This window comes from Hemicordylus capensis, chromosome 1 (genome assembly GCF_027244095.1).
Source record: "Hemicordylus capensis ecotype Gifberg chromosome 1, rHemCap1.1.pri, whole genome shotgun sequence".
Taxonomy (NCBI): domain Eukaryota; kingdom Metazoa; phylum Chordata; class Lepidosauria; order Squamata; family Cordylidae; genus Hemicordylus; species Hemicordylus capensis.
The window spans coordinates 399,618,378-399,639,279 of NC_069657.1; the positions used below are offsets into that span (position 1 = coordinate 399,618,378).

General features: G+C 45.5%; 1 long non-coding RNA gene across 2 annotated transcripts in view; it reads right to left on the bottom strand.

Moving 5' to 3' along the window:
• Positions 1-20,902, bottom strand: part of LOC128349261 (uncharacterized) — a 31,825-nt gene that overhangs the window by 9,707 nt on the left and 1,216 nt on the right. For both annotated transcript variants that reach the window (XR_008318680.1, XR_008318678.1), the window contains exon 2: positions 8,707-8,806. This is a non-coding gene — a long non-coding RNA (uncharacterized LOC128349261). The remainder of the gene's footprint in view (positions 1-8,706; positions 8,807-20,902) is intronic.

Here is a 20,902-nt window from a genome sequence, read left to right on the forward strand (position 1 = left end):
CATACCAGGCATGGCGCCATAGCAGAACCGCTGAAACCACTGGGTGGATTTTGAGTCGGTAGCAACTGGCTGCTGCGATGGCGCTGCCTGGGATGCCATGCTGCTGGACTGGGAAGAGGGAGGGGAAGGGGAAGCTGACGCCGGCTGGCCACCCATGCTGCTGCTGGGTGCGGGTTGGGTGGCTGCCCCCGCACCACTACCAACATCCTGGTCTCTGCGGGCCCTAGCGGCCTCCTCCTCCCTAACCTTCTCTACCAGGACGCCCCTCCACCTGGGCAATTCGTCGGCACTCACAGCATTGTCCTTGAGGGCTGGGTGACAGAGACAAGTGAGGACATACTCCTCCCTCTCTCCCAGCACACCAATGAGCTGCCTGCCAACCCCATACTTCAGTCTCCCAGCCAGAGCATGACCCTCTGGCGTGGTCAGAGATATCTGGAGTTCACCCATCAGCTTCTCGAGACCCATAGCTGTGGGCAGCGCCTGGCTCAAGGGAGTGGTGTCGCCACACAAGCCCTTCGTGGCAAGCTGGAAGGGCTTGAGTGCCTACACCGCCTCGGACATCTGCTTCCACTCTGTGTTCGAGAGGTCGCAGACATCCAATGACTCGTCCCTCGCCAGGGTGACAAGGGCTCTCTCCTGCTCCAAAAGGTGCTGGTGATAGATAAACATGAACCGTGCAGTAGTGGCTGGTAGAATAGATAACACCTCTCAAGCAGGCACAGTTTTGAAAATTACAAATTTCTTCTCTGTGGGGGAAACCCACCTTATACTTGTATATAACAAAACTGAAAAGACTGCAAAATTGAATAAATATCCATAATTATTTGAATATATACAATCACATGACCTCATATAATTTTCATGTGTTAATCAGATAGATCTACTTGTGTAAATCACAAGAGTCACAAATCACCTGAATTCTAACATAACTAAAATAACAATTGCAAACATTGCATTGAGATAACAAGTCCTTGAGCTCCAGGTGATAAATAGAAATAAGAGGAGCTTGTTGTTTGAGATAAAGTGCAGGAATGTTGAGAACGAAGGTGTAATATAATTGCTAGTAAGCAGATCTGTGCATAGTATCTGTATACGACAGAGCTGATGGGCTGGCCTGGGAAATTTTCAAACCCATTTCGATCATTCTTCCTCAGAGCTCCAAAGCTTCTAAACATACAAGATAAATACAAAACAATTCCAAAACTAGTTGCATTACCAGGCTAACATCTTAGTACCATCCACAGCCTCCCCCTTATGTGTCCATTATTACCTACCAATTCCTTCCAAAAATATTTTTTGGAGTCAACTTTATCCTCCTACATCTCACCGGAAGGACAAAACATTCAATGACTGATTGGCTCCTAGAGCTCAACAATATAAAGCCCCCTAATTAGGGGCGTGATGACTAGGTAGGAGTTTCACACTTAGTCTCATAAACTGATAATTGCATAAACAAAACAGCTGTAGCCTGTGCAATGGTCAGCAAGATGCATTGTTATGCTAGTAACTCTTGCCCAAGGGACCAAGTGCAATAAATCTTTCACCAACAGGTGCTGGAACAGGAGGAAGGTGGAGTTCCACCGAGTCTCAACATCCGAAGGGATGAGGTGGCGAGGAAGCCCAAGGTCATCCTGCTTCTGGCGAAGCAGTCTCCTGGACTTCTCGCTGTGGTGGAAGTGGGCGGCCAGCTTGCGAGACTTATCCACAAGCATGGCCGTGGCAGAAACAGCAACTGGGATGGGGCGGCCCCCCCTCTCCTGGAACGCCTTCAGCTCCTTAAGGCCAAGAGCGTCCCTGACGGTCAGATGGAGCGTGTGTGTCATACACCGTATGTTCACATAGTCCATGACTGTCTCGACAGTGGCGGTAACGTTGGCTCCATTGTCGGTGACAATGAAGCCGCGGGAGAGGTGTGGACACCTGCCAATCCACTCCTCTATCTAGCTGTCGAGTACGGCCGCCACCGCCTCCCTGGTGTGCCTCATGTCCATCGTCTCCACGTGCAGGACAGCCCACCTGTGCCGTAGTGCAGCGGGAGCCGCGCAGGACCCGGAAGCATCGCCCAAGGAGGTCCCTTCACTCTCCGGTCCCCACCAGTGGGCAGTGAGGGCCAGGAAAGCAGCGTGCATCCCACTGACACTGGTCCAGAGGTCAGTCGTGAAATGCACACTGGTACCTAGCGGAGCTGCACGCAGCCTGGCCGACACGAGCTCCCTGCACTTGCGGTACAGGGAGGGGACTACGTTCCGGCTGAACGTGGTCCTTGAGGGGATAACGTAATCGGGAGCCAGGTACTGGATTATCCAGCAGCAGCCGGAGTTCTCAACCACCTGAAACGGCTGGTCATCGGTGGAAATCATCTCCCCTATGAGGCGGGTGAGGTGATGATGGTCCACGCGAACAGTACGCTGGCTGCCCGACGACTGCGTCCACCGCTGGACTGGCAGTGTAGCCTGCCTGCTGGCTGGCACACTGCCGCTGCCCGCCCTAGTGGCAGATGCACAAGGCGCGCTAGCGCTGCCAGCTTGTCCCCTGAGACCTGGGTGGTGACGCTCTATGTGTCTCCACATAGGCGTCGTACCCAGGTGCCCAGGGTTCTTTCCATGGCTGACCTGCATCCTGCAGTGGACACAGCGGGTGTGGAATGGGGCATCTTGAGGGACCTCAAAATGCGCCCACACACCACTGCCCTTGGCCTCCTGCGCCCTGGGCGCCGTCCTAGGCCGTTTTTTCATGGGTGGCTGCAGTCCTGGGGGGGGCGGCTGCCGCTGCCTGCCCACTGCCGCCACCCAACCCACCCCTTCTGCCCTCCACAGCAGAGGAAGGGCCGCGCTCAACTGGCATTGGAGAGGCAGGCCTCTCCTCCACCACCTCGCCAGACTGCTCCCTAGAGTGTCGGGCTTCATGAGGGGGGGGCCCACTGAGGGGCGAAAGGATAGGGGGAAGGGGCCCCAGAGGGAGGGAGAACCTGGCTGCACGGTCCTCACCGCCCTCTACCTGCTCTTCCTCCACACCCTCAGTCTCCTCCACCACAACAACTGGCGGTACCTCAGCAGCACCTGGTGCCGCCGAGGAGGGACCCGCCACAGCCCTAACACCTCTGCCTCTGTCGCGATTGGCGGCAGCAGGCAGGGGGAAATTAGTCCTGCGGACAAAAGTCGGAGCCGGGGCGAAGATTTGCCCAATGGGGAGGAGTGGGTTGTCCTCGGGCTCTCCGCGTCCTCTCCCTCTCTGTGCCACAGGCGCACCCCGCACCTGGCCTCTCACACGTCCTCTGCCTGGCAAGCTAGCGGAAGGCCTGGCCGGAACACAGCGATCACCTTTGCCAGGCATCCTAGTTGTTATCTAGGAGGAGGGAGGGAGACTTTAAGAGTAAGGCCAGAAAGGGGCCAAAAAATAATTTGGAAAAATTAAAGGGGCAAAAAACCCCCAATTGATTGGGGGCCGATGGGGGGGGGAGTCTGTTTTGAAAAAGTAAGCCAATTAGGGGGGAAAGGAAGACTTTTTGATATGGTGTGGGGGGAAAGCCAATTGAAGTGAGGGGGAGGGTGACCTTTTAAAATTTGGGTGTCAAGCCAATTGGGGAGATGGGGCTGGGAGGTTTTTTTTAGAATTGGGGATTAAAGGGTGGACCCCTGGTGTGGGTGGCACGGGCAGTTGGGTGGAGTAGTTGTGGTGTGGGTGGCAAGTCTTTTTATTATTTTTGGGGAGAATGGATGGGGGGAGGGCACAGCACCTACTGGGGGGGGGAGGGATGCAGTCAAAGCTTGGGAACCTGCAGATCAAAGGAGGAAACCCTCATTTAGTGAACTGAAACACACAGTGTGGTATGGTTCTGGGGGGTGGTTTTCAAGTAATGCTCCTGTGGGGGGAGCATCAACCTCAATGCAGCCTATTTAGTGATTTTAAATTGCACACAACCAAAACCAGAACCCAGTCGCACCTGCACAGAAGTTGAATCCACCTACACTGTGACTCTGCCCGCCCAATGCCATGGCAAGCAAGCAGCAGCAAACACTTGATGGCAGCATGGATGGAACATCATCATCATATATGTGTATTGGCACAGCATGTAGTAGCAGCAGGCATCAGATCAGAACCCATGACCCCACTCTGCCCCACCCAGAGGCCAGGAAACACTCTGGCATGGCATTGCCACAGCATGTAGTAGCAGCATCAGAACCCATGACCCCACTCTGCCTCAGAGGCAAGGAAACACTCTGGAAGGCACCTGTTCAAAAACCAACTGCAAGACGCATGCAATGCAACGCAACACACAGCAGCAATTTCTTCATTGAGCAAGAAGACACAAGTTACAACAGTACATCTCCTCTCCAAGGGTCCCTCCCTCCTCCCCACACCCAAATGCATTTCAAAATAGGGGTGTCCCTATTTAAAACCGCCAACTACGGAGGGAAAGGGGGCAACAAAAGGTGCACCATTGCACACGATCTAACCCCTCTTCTTCCAGTCCTTCTCCTGCCACTCACTGCTGGTCACGGATGCGCCACCGCCAGCCAGCCACCCTGGGCTGCGACACAGGCAGGGCGGCCGCACGAGGCACAGGCAACCGGGGTAGGTCAACGATGGAGGGGCAGAAGTGAGGAGACAGACAACACTATTTGTGTCGCTCAACTCACCCCCAAGCAGAGACAAATCAACCAAAAACTTTCAAAAGAAAAAAAACACGATGGCAGCCGCCAGGTGGGTAGGCTACTGTGTGCGGCTGCAGCTGTGGGAGGAGGTGGAAAGTGAAGGGGAGCAGAGAGAGAAAAGTCAAAGAGAGAGAGAAAAGAGGGGGGGCGGGGACAAAGAGAAAGAGAGAAAAGAGAGAGAAAAGAGAGAGATAGGGGGAGAAAGAGAGAAGAGAGAAAAAAGGGGGCAGGGACAAAGAGAAAGAGAGGAGAGAGAGAGAGCGAGAGAGAGGGAGAGGGAGAGGGAGAGGAGAGAGGAGGAGCGCAGCGCAGCAGGGAGGGGGGATTCAGGTGTGGGGGAGGACAGCAGCAGCAGTGGTCCCAAGAGGTGGGGGGAGCAGAGGGTGTGTGGGTTGGGGGGCTAGTGTGTGGCAGGGGGCCTGGGGTAAGTAGAGGGAGTCAGGGGCAAGAAGAAGAAGAGGTGGGGGAGCAGAGGGTGTGTGGGTTGGGGGGCTAGTGTGTGGCAGGGGGCCTGGGGTAAGTAGAGAGAGTCAGGGGCAAGAAGAAGAAGAGGGGAGGGGAGCAGAGGGTGTGTGAGTTGGGGGGCTAGTGTGTGGCAGGGGGCCTGGGGTAAGTAGAGGGAGTCGGGGCAAGAAGAAGGAGAGGTGGGAGGAGCAGAGGGTGTGTGGGTTGGGGGGCTAGTGTGTGGCAGTGGGCCTGGGGTAAGTAGAGAGAGTCAGGGGCAAAAAAAAGAAGAGGGGGGAGCAGAGGGTGTGTGGGTTGGGGGGCTAGTGTGTGGCAGGGGGCCTGGGGTAAGTAGAGTCAGGGGCAAGAAGAAGGAGAGGTGGGGGGAGCAGAGGGTGTGTGGGTTGGGGGGCTAGTGTGTGGCAGGGGGCCTGGAGTAAGTAGAGAGAGTCAGGGGCAAGAAGAAGGAGAGGTAGGGGAGCAGAGCGTGTGTGGGCTGGGGGGCTAGTGTGTGGCAGGGGGGTGTTGGGGGGGAAGGGGAGGGGGCAACAAACAGCAAAGGAGAAACTAGAACAACTCGGGCGGGTAGCAGCAGCAATTAGGCTGGATGGGGTGGGGGGAGGAGCTGGGCTAGGGTCTGGGAGGAGGGAGGGTGGGGGGGCAGGCAGGGGGGAGGAGGAGGAGGGGAGCAAAATATATAAAGCAATATATCAAGAACACATGCCAGAAGTTTAAAAAAACACAATGAGAAGAAAGACTCTTTCTAAACCAAAACCACCAGCAGAAAGAAACTCGTGGGTGGGGGTGTGGGGAGGGGGAACCAAACACTGACTCTGAGGGGGGCCACTAAGTAAACAGAGACAATGAAACCACAATTGCTGCAAATAATAGCAAATAAATAAGTGGGACTGCAAGCAAAAAAAACTGGACTCTGTTGGGCAGCAGCGATTGGGAGAAGGCTGGATGGGTTGGGGTGGGGTGTGTTTGGTTTGGACTTGGAGGGGCAAGTTAGGAGCAGGGGGGCCACCACACAGAACAAGGAGCAACTTAAAAAGCTGAACACACAGAACCAATATTATCAAATATCAAGGCAATGGAGGAGCACACAACCAACAAGAGAACCAAAATTGATTATATGGGACAACAAAAAACAACAACAGAATCCTCTGGGGGGGGGGGAAGGGAACCAACTCGCAGGGCAGGAGCAGAAACAAACAAAATGCTACTACAATTTAAGCAAAACCAGCAAGCAATATATAAATGAAAAACCAATGGAATGCAATGTGAAAATCAAAAAGTTGAACAAAAACAAGGCAGGACACAAAGAGCAATAATAAATAGAAGAACTTTTAAAGCAATGAGAATGCAGTGGGTGGGAGTGGGGGAGGGTAGGCCCAAGGGATGAGAAGGGAAAGGGGGGGGGGGAGAGGGGGAGAAAAGCAACAGACAAAGAAACAGGGAAATTTGGGGAAAATTAAGAAGAAAGTAAAGTAAAGTAACAGTACAGACAAGAGACAGACAGAGACACACAGAGAGTCACAAGGGGCAGGTGGTCAAAGGATTAGAGCACACAGACAGAGAGACACAGGACACAGTCAGGGACAGGACTCACAGAGACACCAGCAGCCAGCAAAGGGAAAGTAGCAAGTCTCAGAGATGATCCCACAACTGCAGTCAAGAGAAGTTTCCAGACAAGAGGTTTGGGTTTATATAGGTTTTGAAATTCCCTCCTTTGGGAGCCCCCACCTTTGCACTCCCCCCACGGCCAACAGGGTGCCAGCTCTCAACAGTACAACAGCCAAGCAGCCTACCAGAGCAAAGGACTCATTCTGGCCAATCAAAGGATCAATAGCGCAGCCAATGCAATGCCTGAAAATAGCCTCACAAAATGGATGCCAGGAGCAAAGGTTTCAGGAAGGAGCCACAAAATGGAGGACACACTTGAAACTTGAAAATAAACACTCTAGACAGTCAATGGAACCCTATGGGACATCCGAACCAGTTCGGATTTTCCGAACTGGTTTGGATCTGAACCGGCTCGGATTCGGTCCGGGATCGAGCCTCCGAATCCGAACCGAACCGCACATCCCTAGAAGGCCCACATAAACAGACAGGGTCGAACCAGGTCACGATCACTACAGGTGGAGGTGGCATCAACCATGAAATGGGCAGAAAACAATCTGGCTTCCATTATGGTTCTTCTCGCTGTGTACAGGGAGACCGTAATTTAATGTTCTATATTTTATATTATATTTTATGTTTTAATTTGTGCACTGCCTAGAGATTTCTATATTAGGTGATGTATACAATAAATAAATAAATAAATACTATTGCAGACTGGCTGAGCCGGGAACAGCTGCTACCAAGGCAGTGGGCACTCAATCCCAGTGTATTCTGGAATATCACAGAGCACTTTGGGAGGCCACAAGTCAACCTGTTTGTATCAGCTCTCAATACTCAACTCCCCAGGTTCTTCACCCAGTTTCCATGTCCATGGGCGGAGGCAGTGGATGCTCTATTGTCGGGCGGGCCACCGGGCCTCCTGTATGCATTTCCGCCAACACCACTTCTCACACACTCCCTCCGCAGGGTTCGAACACTCAGGGCACAGGTAATCCTGGTGGCCCCATACTGGCCCAGGAGTGTTCTTCTGAAACCACAGAAGAACCATGGTTTCTTCCTGTACCTACAGACCTATTACACCAAGGACCAGTAGAGCATCATGATCCAGGCTGGTTACAGCTAGCTGCCTGGAAACTGAGCGGGGACTGTTGAGACAGCACAGATATACTTATAGGGTATTGGCTACTATGTTAACTTCTACAAGAGACTCTACTAAGTGCATTTACCAATGCACATGGAGAGCCTTCCTTCCTTGGTTGGCTAGACATTCAGTTCCTCGTGACAGAGGAAGCATTTAACACCTTCTAACTTTCCTCCAGGAGGGATTGGACAAAGGACTCAGGGCTAATATATTGAAATGCCAGGCAGCATCCCTAGCAGGCTTAACCTCAGGAATCACTAGGGACGAAGTATGCAACTATCCTCACCTTAACAGATTTTTGAGAGTAGCAACAGTTTTATCACTTATGGTGGTGCACAGGTTCCCATCGTGAGACTTGCCTACAGTGCTTAGAGCACTGCAAGCTTCTCCGTTTGAGCCCATTCGCTCTATACCTTTGAGAATATTATCTTTCAAAATTGCCTTCTTAATAGCAGTAACTTCTGCACGCAGAGCTGCATGCCTTGTCCACTCACAAGAATCTATGCATATTTTCAGCCGACTCAGTATGACTGATTCCAGACCCCTTTTTTAAGCCTAAGGTGTCGTCCTTTTTTCACCATTCACAGGATGTTATTTTGCCATCTTTTTGCCCTAACCCAGTGCACACAAGAGAGAAGGCATGGCACAAATTGGATGTTTGAAGATGTCTTAAAATGTATTTAAAGCACACAGAGCAATTTAGGTGTATAGAGGCTCTGTTCATCAGTTTCTTACCAGCATCAATGAGTAGCCAGGTTTCAGCATCAATTGCTAAATGGATATAGGCCTGTATATCCTTAGCATATGAATTTCTGCATCTGCACTCCCGTGAACACTTACTCGCTCATTCCATGAGGGCGGTGGCCACATCTGCCACATTCTTCGCAAATGCTCCAGTACAGGAAATCTTCAGAGCAGCTACATGGAAGGCTCCTTCAACCTTCAAAAGACATTACAAAATTGATATGTATGCTTCTGCCCAAGCAGCATTCGGTCGCAGGGTGCTGCAACAGGTTCTTTCCCCAGAATAGGCAAGGACGCTCCCTCCCCTAGTGTTTTGGCCAGAGCTGTGGTATGTCCCACTCAGAGATGGCCTCGGCTCCAGCATCAGGGAAAGGAGCATTGGTTCACTTATCATAAAGGCTTCTTCTTGCTGCTGGAGCTGAGGACATCTCGGCCCTCCCTGGCAGTGTTCTAAGCTACTCTATGGGAATTTTAAGCATACTGTGATTCATATAGCCTGTACAACGTTGCTGTTAATTGGATGAGATTTTCTTAGTCTTGTGTTTTTCCATGTTTTTCAGTGTCAAAGGCATTTATGTGTTAAAGTTTGAATTATGAACGTTCAGTGCTAATTACACATTTGGCCTAAAGAACTGGGAAGAGTTATCCTGCCCGGGCTCTTAGGGCTTTGCAACATTTTCAGTTAGTCCTGCCTGGGAGCACGTGGGAAGGATAACCCACTCAGCAGGAAGAAGAAGCCTTCACAGTAAGTGAACCGATGCTCCTTCCTCTTCATCTTCCTCTTCTCTTGCTATTTGTTTGAGAATATATACATTATCTTGATTAGCTTGGTCATAGATGCCCTGCCCCAAACCCTTGTCAGGCATTATGTGATGAACGGTGACTTCATATTTTTCCATATAAAACCTGTAACCAACTTTGCTGCTATTAAAAGATGGAGAACCAATTCAGTATCTTGAGAAGGAACCATAATTTTTTACATAACCAGTACGATTAATAGGTAGTCTCTGCATGTTCATGTCTGAATCACCCACCACTGACCTTCTGGGTTAAACTCTGGCATCTAATCAACTACGCTATACTGCTTTGAGATTCACCAATGGTGATTGAGATTCTTTTGAGCTGTGTGTATATATATTCATACATAATAGCATTACATTTCTATATGATTGTCCTGTCTGTGGAACAAAGTAGGTAAAGTGAGTAGCATAAGAAAGTGAGTTTCTTATGAGGGGAAAAAGATGTAAAGTTTCTAGAACTGTTTTGGTTTTGGCTTGAACAAATGTTCTCTAAAGCTTTAAAGTTTTCAAATTTTCAAATTTGGTCCAAGGAAGGATATTATCTTAAATATTTCAGACATGATGTAGCCAAATATTAGCATGTTTTGGTCCCACATCTCAATGGGTGTTAACTTTATAGTTAAAATCTATGGTACATAGAAGTGCCTAATTTTGGATGAATTGTTCACATCCTGCAAGTTTGCCAGTTCTGCTTTCCATGTCAAGGATTATAACAACATGGAAGTACTGCGGGAAGTTACATTCATATCTCAAAATATGGAAGAGACTAATACATGCAACTTCTATGAAACGTACTACTATCAGACGTTGGAAGCAACAGGCAGCAGCAGTCAGAATCTACTTGATCTATTCCAACCATGTAAGTAACTGCTCAAAGCTGGTCACCCAGCTCCTACACTGTTCACCAGCGTGGATTTTCATTCTCCCTGTTGTGACTCCTCAGTCCCATACTGTTGCCTTTCCAAGTTGCCCTCTCTCCCTTCACCCCTCCCTTGTGTGCATGTTTCAACAGATGGCACAGAATTAGCATTAGGTAGCATAATCTACCAAAATCTGTTGACTCTAAATAATGCATGTTAACAGCTTAAAACTAAACCAATTGATATAATATAGAACAGTCCATTAAAGCGTGGAATTAATTTGCCATGTAAAATTGCAGAACCCAAAAGTGCTATTTCAAAAATGGGGTTAAACAAATTAATGGATGGTAGAGACCCTATCAAAGACTTTGCTAATAATGAGAAAAGGAAACCCAGGTTAATTTTGGATTTTTACTTACTTGAGAGTTTATGAATCCAAGGAATTATAGATTTATTCTGCAAATACCTGGTTTCTACAAAGCCTCCAGTATATAGGCTGGATCACTGATTTGAAATTATGATTCTGCTCTTATTTTTAAAAACAGAATAATTGTAAAACAGCCTAGCATGTTCTGTTCTTAAATTCCTTTCTAGGAATTGATTGTTATTATTGGTTGTTATTCTTTTCCCCATTTCCTAAGAATACCATTTATCAAAGCCCCATTATATTAAATACTATGCAAACATAGAAAAAGAAACAATCCCTTGAGTGCTTATGAAACAAGACATAACTGGGGTTGCATCATTCAAAGAGGAGCACATGAAAGCAATAAGACAGACAACTGCTAGCACCATAATGACTGCAGCAGTCCAGAAGTGTTCTGTTTGGCCAAAGAAAGGTAAAAGGACTGGGTGCAGAAGTCAGGACAAGTAAATATCTTTGTATTTTATTTACAGGAGGAATTTATCTTGCCTAAGCAGTAATGTAAAAGCAAGAATGAAGGGTCAGGTGAAGACAAAATATGACATGGGTGATCACTGGAAAAATGGAAGGGAGGCAAGTAAGTTGTTTGTGAAAGTTATTGCCACAAGATGTGGTGATGACCCATAGTCAGATGGTAGGACTCTCAATGGCTATTAGCTATCATGGTTATTAGCCATGATAGCAAAAAGGAACCTTTGTGTTTAAAGGGCTTCTTCTGTGCATATGTAAGCTTATATATAAGATAACTTTTAATGAAGGCTAATGGCAGGTTCAGATTACCTGCCAAAAGTCCAGTTCCCAGAAACCTCTGGTTCCCAGGGAGTGCATGCTTCCAGTGGGCATGTTGTCCAAACCTGTAAACTTCTGGTTCCTGAGCCTTCCACCTGATATTTGCCCAAAATTCTCCACCCATTTGTAACCTATATTTGAAGCTGGGTGGAAGATTCAGGAACTGGACATTGCATCCAGGAGCGATGCAGGTTCCTGTAGTATTTAGGTTCCTACTCCCCAGGAACCTGAATTGGTGAGTTGTCTGAACCTGCCTTAAGGGTCCAGAACGTTCCATAATAAAGAGCTGGTGGCTACTAGTTAAAACAGTGTTTTCATGCTAGTTGACTAGTATTGTCACAGATATTCATTACTTGAGAACTGAACACATTGCAGAGCTTAGCTAGTTGGAGATCATAAAATTAGAAGTAAAAGATTGTCATATGAGATTATTTTGGTGGGGGGAAACCCACTATAATCCATAATATTTAATTTTTTATTTAAATTCAAAAAGACTTTTTAAAAAAATCAGTGTTACCATAATATTTTTTAAAATGGAGATATGGGAAAGGGGAGAAAGTATAGGTGAAGATGAAGAATGTTTAATATTTATGCTATAAAAATAAAAAGCCTGTGAGACAAACATAAATTATTTGGCTGCATTTATTGAAAGGACTAGGACGAAATAATGGTGATGAAATACACATTCTCCCCTACTAGATCGTATACATCTAATTTGTACTTTGCATGATTTTTGTGAATATTGCGTCCTAGAAAGATAGCTATTCTCTGCAATACCTGCATTCATCTTTGAAGATAAAAGCCTACAGTATAGACTATTCAGATGGCCATCATTTTATTTATTTATTTATTTATTTATTTATTTAGCATATTTTTATACCGCCCAAAACTTGTGTCTCTGGGCGGTTTAAAACAAAACAAAATAAATGACAACAGGAAAGTTAACATTAGCTAACAAAACAAATAACAGAAAAAATTAAAACATTAGTTAAAATACAGTAAATGATACCAGAAAAAGTTAAAACATTACAACAATTTAAAATTTTAAAATCATGTTGGAGACAATAGGGAGCCCTGAGGGACACCATACAAAAATTCAGATTTTGAAGAACAGCCGTCTCCAAGGGACACCATCTAGAATCTGCCCGAAAGGTAGGAGCGGAACCACTGAAAAGCAGTGCCCTTCACTCCCTACCCCCTCAGACGTGCCAGAAGGATACTATGGTCGATAATATCAAAAGCTGCTGAAAGGTCCAAAAGGACCAACAGAGTAACACTTCCTCTGTCAATTCTGTACTGGCCCGCCCTAAAGCCAGTCTGAAATAGAATGAAATGAAATGAAATCATGACATGGAGAGCACATGTAGGAAGGAGCAAGATCACAACAGGAAGCTTCTCCCTGAACTTACTGTACAGTCCTTAATGTACAAACTGTACAGTCATTCATTAAATGCATGTAGGCTGAGGCAGGGCTTGCCACCATGATCCCACTTCCCCTCCCTACTGTGCATTCACTGTATGTGTGATATCATCTGAATAGTGCTTATGTTCCCTTCCTTGTATAAAAAATACAGGTTTTGCATAATAAGCCACAATAAATGTAACAGTAACAATGTATTAGTGGCTCAGTGTATCTGTTCACATGAGAATTGCCTGCAATTGGCACTCACTGCCCCTGCTAACAGGACAAAGGGATATTTTTTTAAGTGGTGGTGCTTTAGCATAGGGGGAGCAATTGTCTGTTGATCCCAGCATAGTGTTCCTTGTGTTTCTTTTTAAACTGTGAGCCCCTTTGGGAGAGAGAACCTTTTTCTCATTCCTTTATCCACTTTTAAAACTTTTGTTGTTGAAAAGTGGTATACAAATATTCTAAATAAAATTATACAAAAAAGTCTTTTGTTGAACTTTGAATTTCAATTAAATTTCATAGCTCATAAATGAATCATCGTCTCTATAACTCACCCTCTGCTTTATGATTGCATTTTGGCAAAAAATGTTATTGGAATTCAATAAAATATCTGGAATGTTCACAAATAATTACTGTATTGCATTCATATTACAAATGATTACACTGTATTTAAACATTCTTTTTTTTTTAATGGAATGGATGTTCTGAGACCAGCAAAATACACTAGGAAAAAATTCCCATATGAATTATTCTGTAATTGCTCACTTTGGAACTGAAATCAGCAAGTAATAGGTTATTGGGAGGATTTTCAGCTGAATCTCTCATCCAAGTGAGTCTAACATTTCTCATATTTTTGGTGATGCTTATCAATATTGTTTACCTGAGTGTATTAGAGCTTCTTGTAATGCATAATTATAAACAATGAGTATAAGTGCATTTCATTAAAAGATATAAATATGACGCTACTTATTCAGGAAAAGTATTGGGGTATACCCGTTAACATAACCATATATAACCTGTAAGTTATCCAATTTTTTGGCAAACAGAAGGGGGTGTGGGGACTTAGTGTGGGTTTTCTAGCAATACGTTAACACAGATCACTGAATTTCTCTCTCCACCTCCCTGTTTCTCTCCCCCATTGCTGCCACTGCCCCCATATCTCTTCCTGCTGCTCCCGCCATTGGGACAGCATTCCTCCTGCTTGCAGCTGTCTTGTTCCTCCTCTGGGCACACAGATCTAGGCTGGTCATGCTTCATCCTCCTGTGTCCTCATAGCCAGCGCTGGGAAGGAAGGTCTGGCAGCTCCTTTGTCCCTATGCGCCCTTGCTCCATTGTCCCTATGCCCTTGATCAAATAAGTACCTTCCCTCTCATCTTGACAGCAAGCAATTGGAAGAGTCTCCAATTATCTCTGCAGCAGAAGAAGGTGCATCTCTGCAGCTGGGTACGGGCTTTCTACTTGTTATTTAACAATGATGCTAATGAACTGTGGGCTCTAGGCAGTTGCAGGCTCTTACCCTGGGCAGGGTTTATGTACGTAAATATGGTAATCATGGCTGCTCTGAAACAGCTGGCTGTGCAGGTTGCATAAAACATCTATATCTTTATATTGATTCTCTCATGGATTTTATGAAACCGTTTTACTGTGGATGAATTGTGTGATTGTTCCTGCTCATCCTGAAGTTTTGCAGCTAGGACAGAAGAAATTACAGGAGTCATTTGACATTTAACTAAAATCTACACTATAAAGCATGTATTAAGATCCCTTTTCTATGCAAAAATGTTACAATGGACGTTACATCTTGTCCAATAGTCTCCTTGTACTTTCTTTTCTTCTCTTTTTTTTAAACCCACAGTAGCATATGAGAAAATATTTATGTATTTTAGTGGGAAACAAATGCTTTTCAGTTACGAGCCACAGTGATCTTATATGAACAATTCCTTTTTGTTTGGAAATCTCACTTCTTCTTGCCCATTCTTCCCACCATACCCCAGGTTCCCGCCGCCACCAGTGATGTTTTTTTCTGGCCTTGGAGCTGGCTAGGGAGTAAACAGTTGGCTGTAGAAAAAGTTATTGTGAATCAGGAGGCAGAAGCAGGGTTAAGCACCTCCCTCCTGTCCACCGATTCTTCTTTGCAAAACCTTTGCACACATTCATACATTATTGTTATGAGGCAAACACAGGCTGGGAACTCTGTCTTTGTTTCATGATGCATAGTGCTACTCTAAGACTCAATGGAGCTTACATTGTGTTATTCTGTGTGTCTCCTAAGATAGTACATACAACAAACACACATTTGTCTCCCCCTGTTCTGTGCCTTAGTCAAGGTGGTGCTTTCAAAGCAGCTTAAAACGATTCAGCAACTACCAAGTGCATGTGTAACTGACCCGTGCTTCTGCAGAAATGTCTGAAGAGTAATTTGGGTGGGAGATGTGCAAAAGTTAAAAATATAGATACAACTTGATCATCTGCCCCACACAAATTCCCCTTTCGATGTTACAGTAGAATGCTAGAAAGCAGAAGTGTGAGTCACTCACAGCAAGCGTGGACAAGTGAACATAGGAAGCTGCCTTATACTGAGCCAGATTGGCAACAGCTTCTCCAAGGCTACAGGCAGGAGTCTCTCTTAGCCCTATCTTGGAGATCCAGGGAAGGAACTTGGAACCTTCTGCATGCAGGTGGTTCTTCCACAGTAGCCTCATCCCCTAAGGGGAATAACTTACAGACTGCTGGGGCATGGAGGGTGTGGGACAGGAAAACGGGGAAACACCACAAGTGTGGGGAGAGTTGGGCAATGAGGGGCCAGTTACCGAGGAGGACAGGTGCAGCTATGGGCCCACTGAATCTGAGCCTTAAACCAGGGAAGGGGGTCTTGGTGATTTGACCACCCCTCCCTGGTGCCCGTACAATCTGCTCTAGGTCTGATGGGCCTTATGAACCCAGGCAGTCTTCTACGTGACACACATGTAGTCTCCCATTCAAATGCTAACCAGGACAGACCCTGCTTAGTAAAGAGAAAAATTCATGCTTTCTACCACATGAACAAGCCTGTTGAATAACAGGCACCTCCTAGATATAATTTGATAAAAGTATTGACACGCAACTCAACATCCTACCTTTATACACATTTTCATTTAGGTTTTAAAACATTATAAGGCTGTTCTCACAAGTGGCCTAACTCAGGCTAGGGCAGATCAGCCTGGGTTAGGCTGCTCGTGTGCAGTACTGGGATCGAGGCCAATCTCCGCACTGCTTCCTCGCCTAATCCTACTTTTTACCCCAGCCTTTAACCAGGGTTAAGGGCACAAGCACACCCTTAACCCTGGCACAGGGGTCAAGTGTATGCTTGGGTTGCATGTAGCATGAGCATACACAGAGTAGGGCACCTGGAGTGCCTGACTCCCGGGGGAATCACCTTATGCATTGTGCTCATTATGTGGTGCATTGAGGGATTCTTGGAAGCTGGGAAAACAAATTCTGCACTCTAGCAATCTGCGCTGCACAGAGCAGTGCAGATTATGTGGGTGTGCGGCAGTGCACTGATTGTCTGGGGGGAAGGTAGGTGAAAGCCTGCCTTCCTCCCCGCCCTGGTGGCAAATGTGTACATAAACTTTATTTCCAAACATTGTATGTCGCTTTTCTGCCACATAATGTTATCTAAGGTAGCTCACAAAAGGATAAAAACCATTACAACGAAAATGCAGTAGCAATACAAATAACAGCAACTGATTAAACCCACATCTCCAAGACGCAGTACAAGTGGGGCCTCCAACATTAAAAGTGGGACCAGCCATCCACAAAGAATAACAATAAGGGCTGACATCCAGACTAGTGTTGCACTAGCACAAGAGAAATTGCACACACTTAAGCTTGCAGAGCTGCACAAAGTTGCAGTGGTGTGTGCTGTTTTGAAACTGCTAGTGGAAGACCTTTTCTGAGATACAGGCAAGATTGCACAATGCATTGTGCAAGATAACATGCAATGTGTTGCATAATCTGTTCCAGAATGCGTTGTGCACCATGTCAATGTCTTCCACTAGTGCAGCTCGGTCATAGAGCATCTGCTTTGCATGCAGAAGGTCCCAGGTTCAATCCTTTGCATCTCCAGGTAGGGCTGGGAAAGACTCCTCTCTGAAACCTTGGAGAGTCAGGTCAATGCCAGTCAGTAGACAATACTGAGCTAGATGGACCAATGGTCTGACTCGGTCTAAGGCAGCTTCCTATGTTCCTGTGTAATTGTCTTTCTGTATTTAAGAAGGGGAAAGCTTCACTTTGGGGACGAGAGCTTGTCTTGTGTTAGCAAGCTAAATTGTCCCCTTTCCTGTGCAGGACCTTGGTTTGTTTTGGGGTGGGTGATAACATGTGACCTATGCTGAATGAATGAATGAAGCGGAATGAATCATTTATTTTGATCATTGATCAGAAAACAGAAAGTCTAACATAAAACAAAATTATACAAAATCCCAATAAGAGAAACAAAAGGGAGGAAATCATTTTAAATCCATAATACAGTTAGAGTTAGAGGTTTAATGAATAATAACACTGCCTCTCCAACTAACAACTTGAACTGATGAAGCTACCAGCTTCTGATGAACTTTCCTAGCTCTTGAACAAAACCTGGCAACATTTAAAGAAATTTCATCAGATGTATCAGCTAAAAGCAAGTTATTCACCTTAGGAGATGCCATAGAATCTATGGTAGAGCATCTGATTGTATGCAGAAGGTCCCAAATTCACTCCCTGACATCCCCCAGGTAGGTTTGGGAGAGCCACTGCCAGTCAGTGTAGACAATACTGAGCTAGATGGACCAATGATCTGACTAGGTATAAGGCAGCTTCCTATGCTCCTGTGCAATTAGTATGGAACAGATGTTCCTATTGTTGCATAACATATTGTTACAATTTCTTTGTGCTTGTGCAACAGCAATACGGTAACACAACACTACATTGGAACATACATTGGAAGCCGTATTATACTGAGTCGGACCATTGGTCCATCTAGCTCAGTATTGTCTGCACAGACTGGCAGTGGCCTCTCCAAGGTTGCGGGCAGGAGTCTCTCCGCCCTATTTTGGAGATGCTAGGGAGGGAACTTGAAACTGATACTCTTCCCAGAATGGCCCCACCCCCTAAGGGGAATGTCTGAATGCAGATACAAATAATGCTATTACAGTTTCCATTACCAATAAAGGAATCTTAGAGAATTGTCAGAGAATTGTCTTAGAGAATTGCTGCTGCTGCTGCTGCTGCTACTGCTACTACTACTAACAATACTACTAAATCTATCTCTATGTAGATTTAAGGTTTTTTAGTGGGTTTTTTAAAAGTTTGTGTAATGCTTTTTAATGACCAGTGGTAATGCAATAAAGGCATAACTACCCCTAATATTTATATAACACTTTAAAAAAAACAAAAGTTCTAAAAGCAGTTTACATAGCAAAATAAAGATGATTATTTAGTCATGCCTTTGAAATGCATCTATCAAAAATGTTATTTCCCCCAACCACCCACCCCAGCACATAAAGTAGCTCAGCAGTCTCCACAGAAAACACCTATGACACCACGTAGAAACCTGTTTGTACTGGGGAGGAAGTGCAGGGGAAAGATGGATGCAGCCATTCTCTCACTATGTGCTACCTAACCCTATTAAACATCCCAATGGAAAAGGCCTTTCCATTGGCTGTAGCTTTTCTTTCTAACAATGAACAGCATCAGTTCTTTTTATTAAGTTGGTAAGTTATCTTACACTTCCTTTAGTATAACAAAAAGGCATCTATATTGAGCTTTTGGTAATATTCAAACTTATTTAAACTTAATTCGTTAATTAAAGGGCAGAGATGATCAGCAGGTGGGTTCAAAGAACCCAGGACCCCCAGCTCTTGAGGACCCCCCAGCTCTACCCCTCCCTATTTTCTTCATTATCTACCTCACTCCAAGGGACCATTGGGGAGAGGGGCAAACAGAAGCCCCCTCTCCCCAGCTACGTCCCTGATGATCAGCTAAAATTCTTGTTGTAAGCTTTGCCTTTTGACAATAAAGCATCATAGCTTGAACATTTTTAGCTAGTTAACAGGGGGTTTGAAAAGTCATTTCAGTGAAGTCTATGTGTGGATCCTTTGTATTCAGAGGCAGTATGCCACTCAATACCTTTTGCTGGAATATAGCATAAGGAGAGCTGTTGCCTTTATGCCCTGGTAGTTGGCTCTCCAGAGGCATCTGGTTCACAAAGTGAAGCAAGATACTGGATATTTACTGTATTTATCTGAATTTAAGTTGGCTCTGAATTTAAGATGACCTTAAAAAATAGAGGTTAAATACAGGTTATAACTGCATTTACTAAAAAAGGAACAGATGTTGCCAGAAAGATATGTTTTGCTGTAGCGCTGCACAGCACCCCTCTATCAGATGCCTCTACGGCACTGGATTATGGAATCCTGATCCTTTGTGAACTTTGCCCCCTGTCCAGTCAAGAGGGCTTGGCTTAAAACAGATCAGTAGCACAGACTATGCTGATATTGTGCCCCTAGGTCCAGTTGCCTGACCAAAACTGGATATGCCTGTGTGTGCCTCACTAAAGAGGTATGGCCAAAGCTGTGAAGACCCATTGAAATGGAAGTAATCCAATCAAAGGAGGAGTCTCCCCACTTAAGAAATAACCTGAACAGCTCTCAAGCAAGAGGGAGATATGTGGCACATTTCCCAACTGTTCTATGTTAATAAACTGGCTGATGAAGACAAGGAAAGGTCGAAAGTTCACAAACTATGGGAGCATATCTTTGCACCTGGAGGACACCAGAGGCCCAAGATAGGTAAACAAACACTAGCCCACCTCACAAGCTCATGTCCATATTTGCATAGCTGCTTTTGCCTTTGTTCTGCAAGAGACATTTAGAGTGATTGCATTCAGCCATCAATAGACACCTTTGTTATGCACAGGAACTCCTTGCCTTCCAGGACAGAAGAAGCTTTATGAGTGAGTCAAGGACACCTCAGGATGTCTCCTCAGGACGTTTTTGAATACAAATACTCTAGTCATCCACAATGGCTAAGCTAAGAAGAGACTTCAGAACTCAGGACTGCTGGAAGATGCTGCTGTAACTTTACCTGGACTTTACTGAGTCCCACAAGCGAGCTGTGGTTGCTGGTGCCCCTCTCACTCTTTCTTCCCGCTTCTACTCCATGCTTCATCCCAGAAAGAGAAACGTTTGCCAGGCCAACACACATCGAAACATGCCTAGGGAGGATCACTAATAACTAATTCTTCGCCTCCCTCTGCCCTTATTACACTTCTCTTTCTGCCTCTCTTCCCTGCTCTTAAGGCACTCTTGCATTGCAAGCCTCTAAGCAGACTCTGATTTGGAACTCAAGCCAAATTGCAACAAGCCTTTTCTAAGACTCTAATTTAGAACCTTAGCTAAATTGTTTATATTGCCTGGCCTAACCAAACTTTCTTTTTCCTTCTGTATTCCCATTTTAACCTTTAAAAAAGCTTTGGATCTGTAATTATGCCTCCTCATTTTTCCAAATACACCAAACTTGCTTAAATTGATAATGAAGCCAAATAGCTCCCCAATCCAAGTGAATTTCCCCACTTTAAGCCAAAAGCATAGTTGAGTTGTCTAGCAAGCACCTCGGAGCAGTTTTGCTAACACAGGACCCTGAATTTAAGATGATCACCCAGTTTCTAATATCAAAAAAACTTGGAAAAAGCCTAGTCTTGGATTCAGGTAATCCGATTCAGCAGGGCAATTTTTATGGCAACTTAAGGCATTGTCCCTATTAAAGAATCCTACCAAGGTTATAGAGCCAAGAACATAAATGATCATTATTCATGCAAGCAATAGTATATGCAATCCTAGTAACAGGAATAAAAATTTGGAAATAAACACCACTGTCTTGAAAAGAACTTGGCAAATTTACCATATGTATTTATTCTATTTAATTTTAGTTAGACATGGCAAAGAAGGTAGGAGTGCTTGTATCCTGTCACAGAATTTGTAAATGTCAAGTT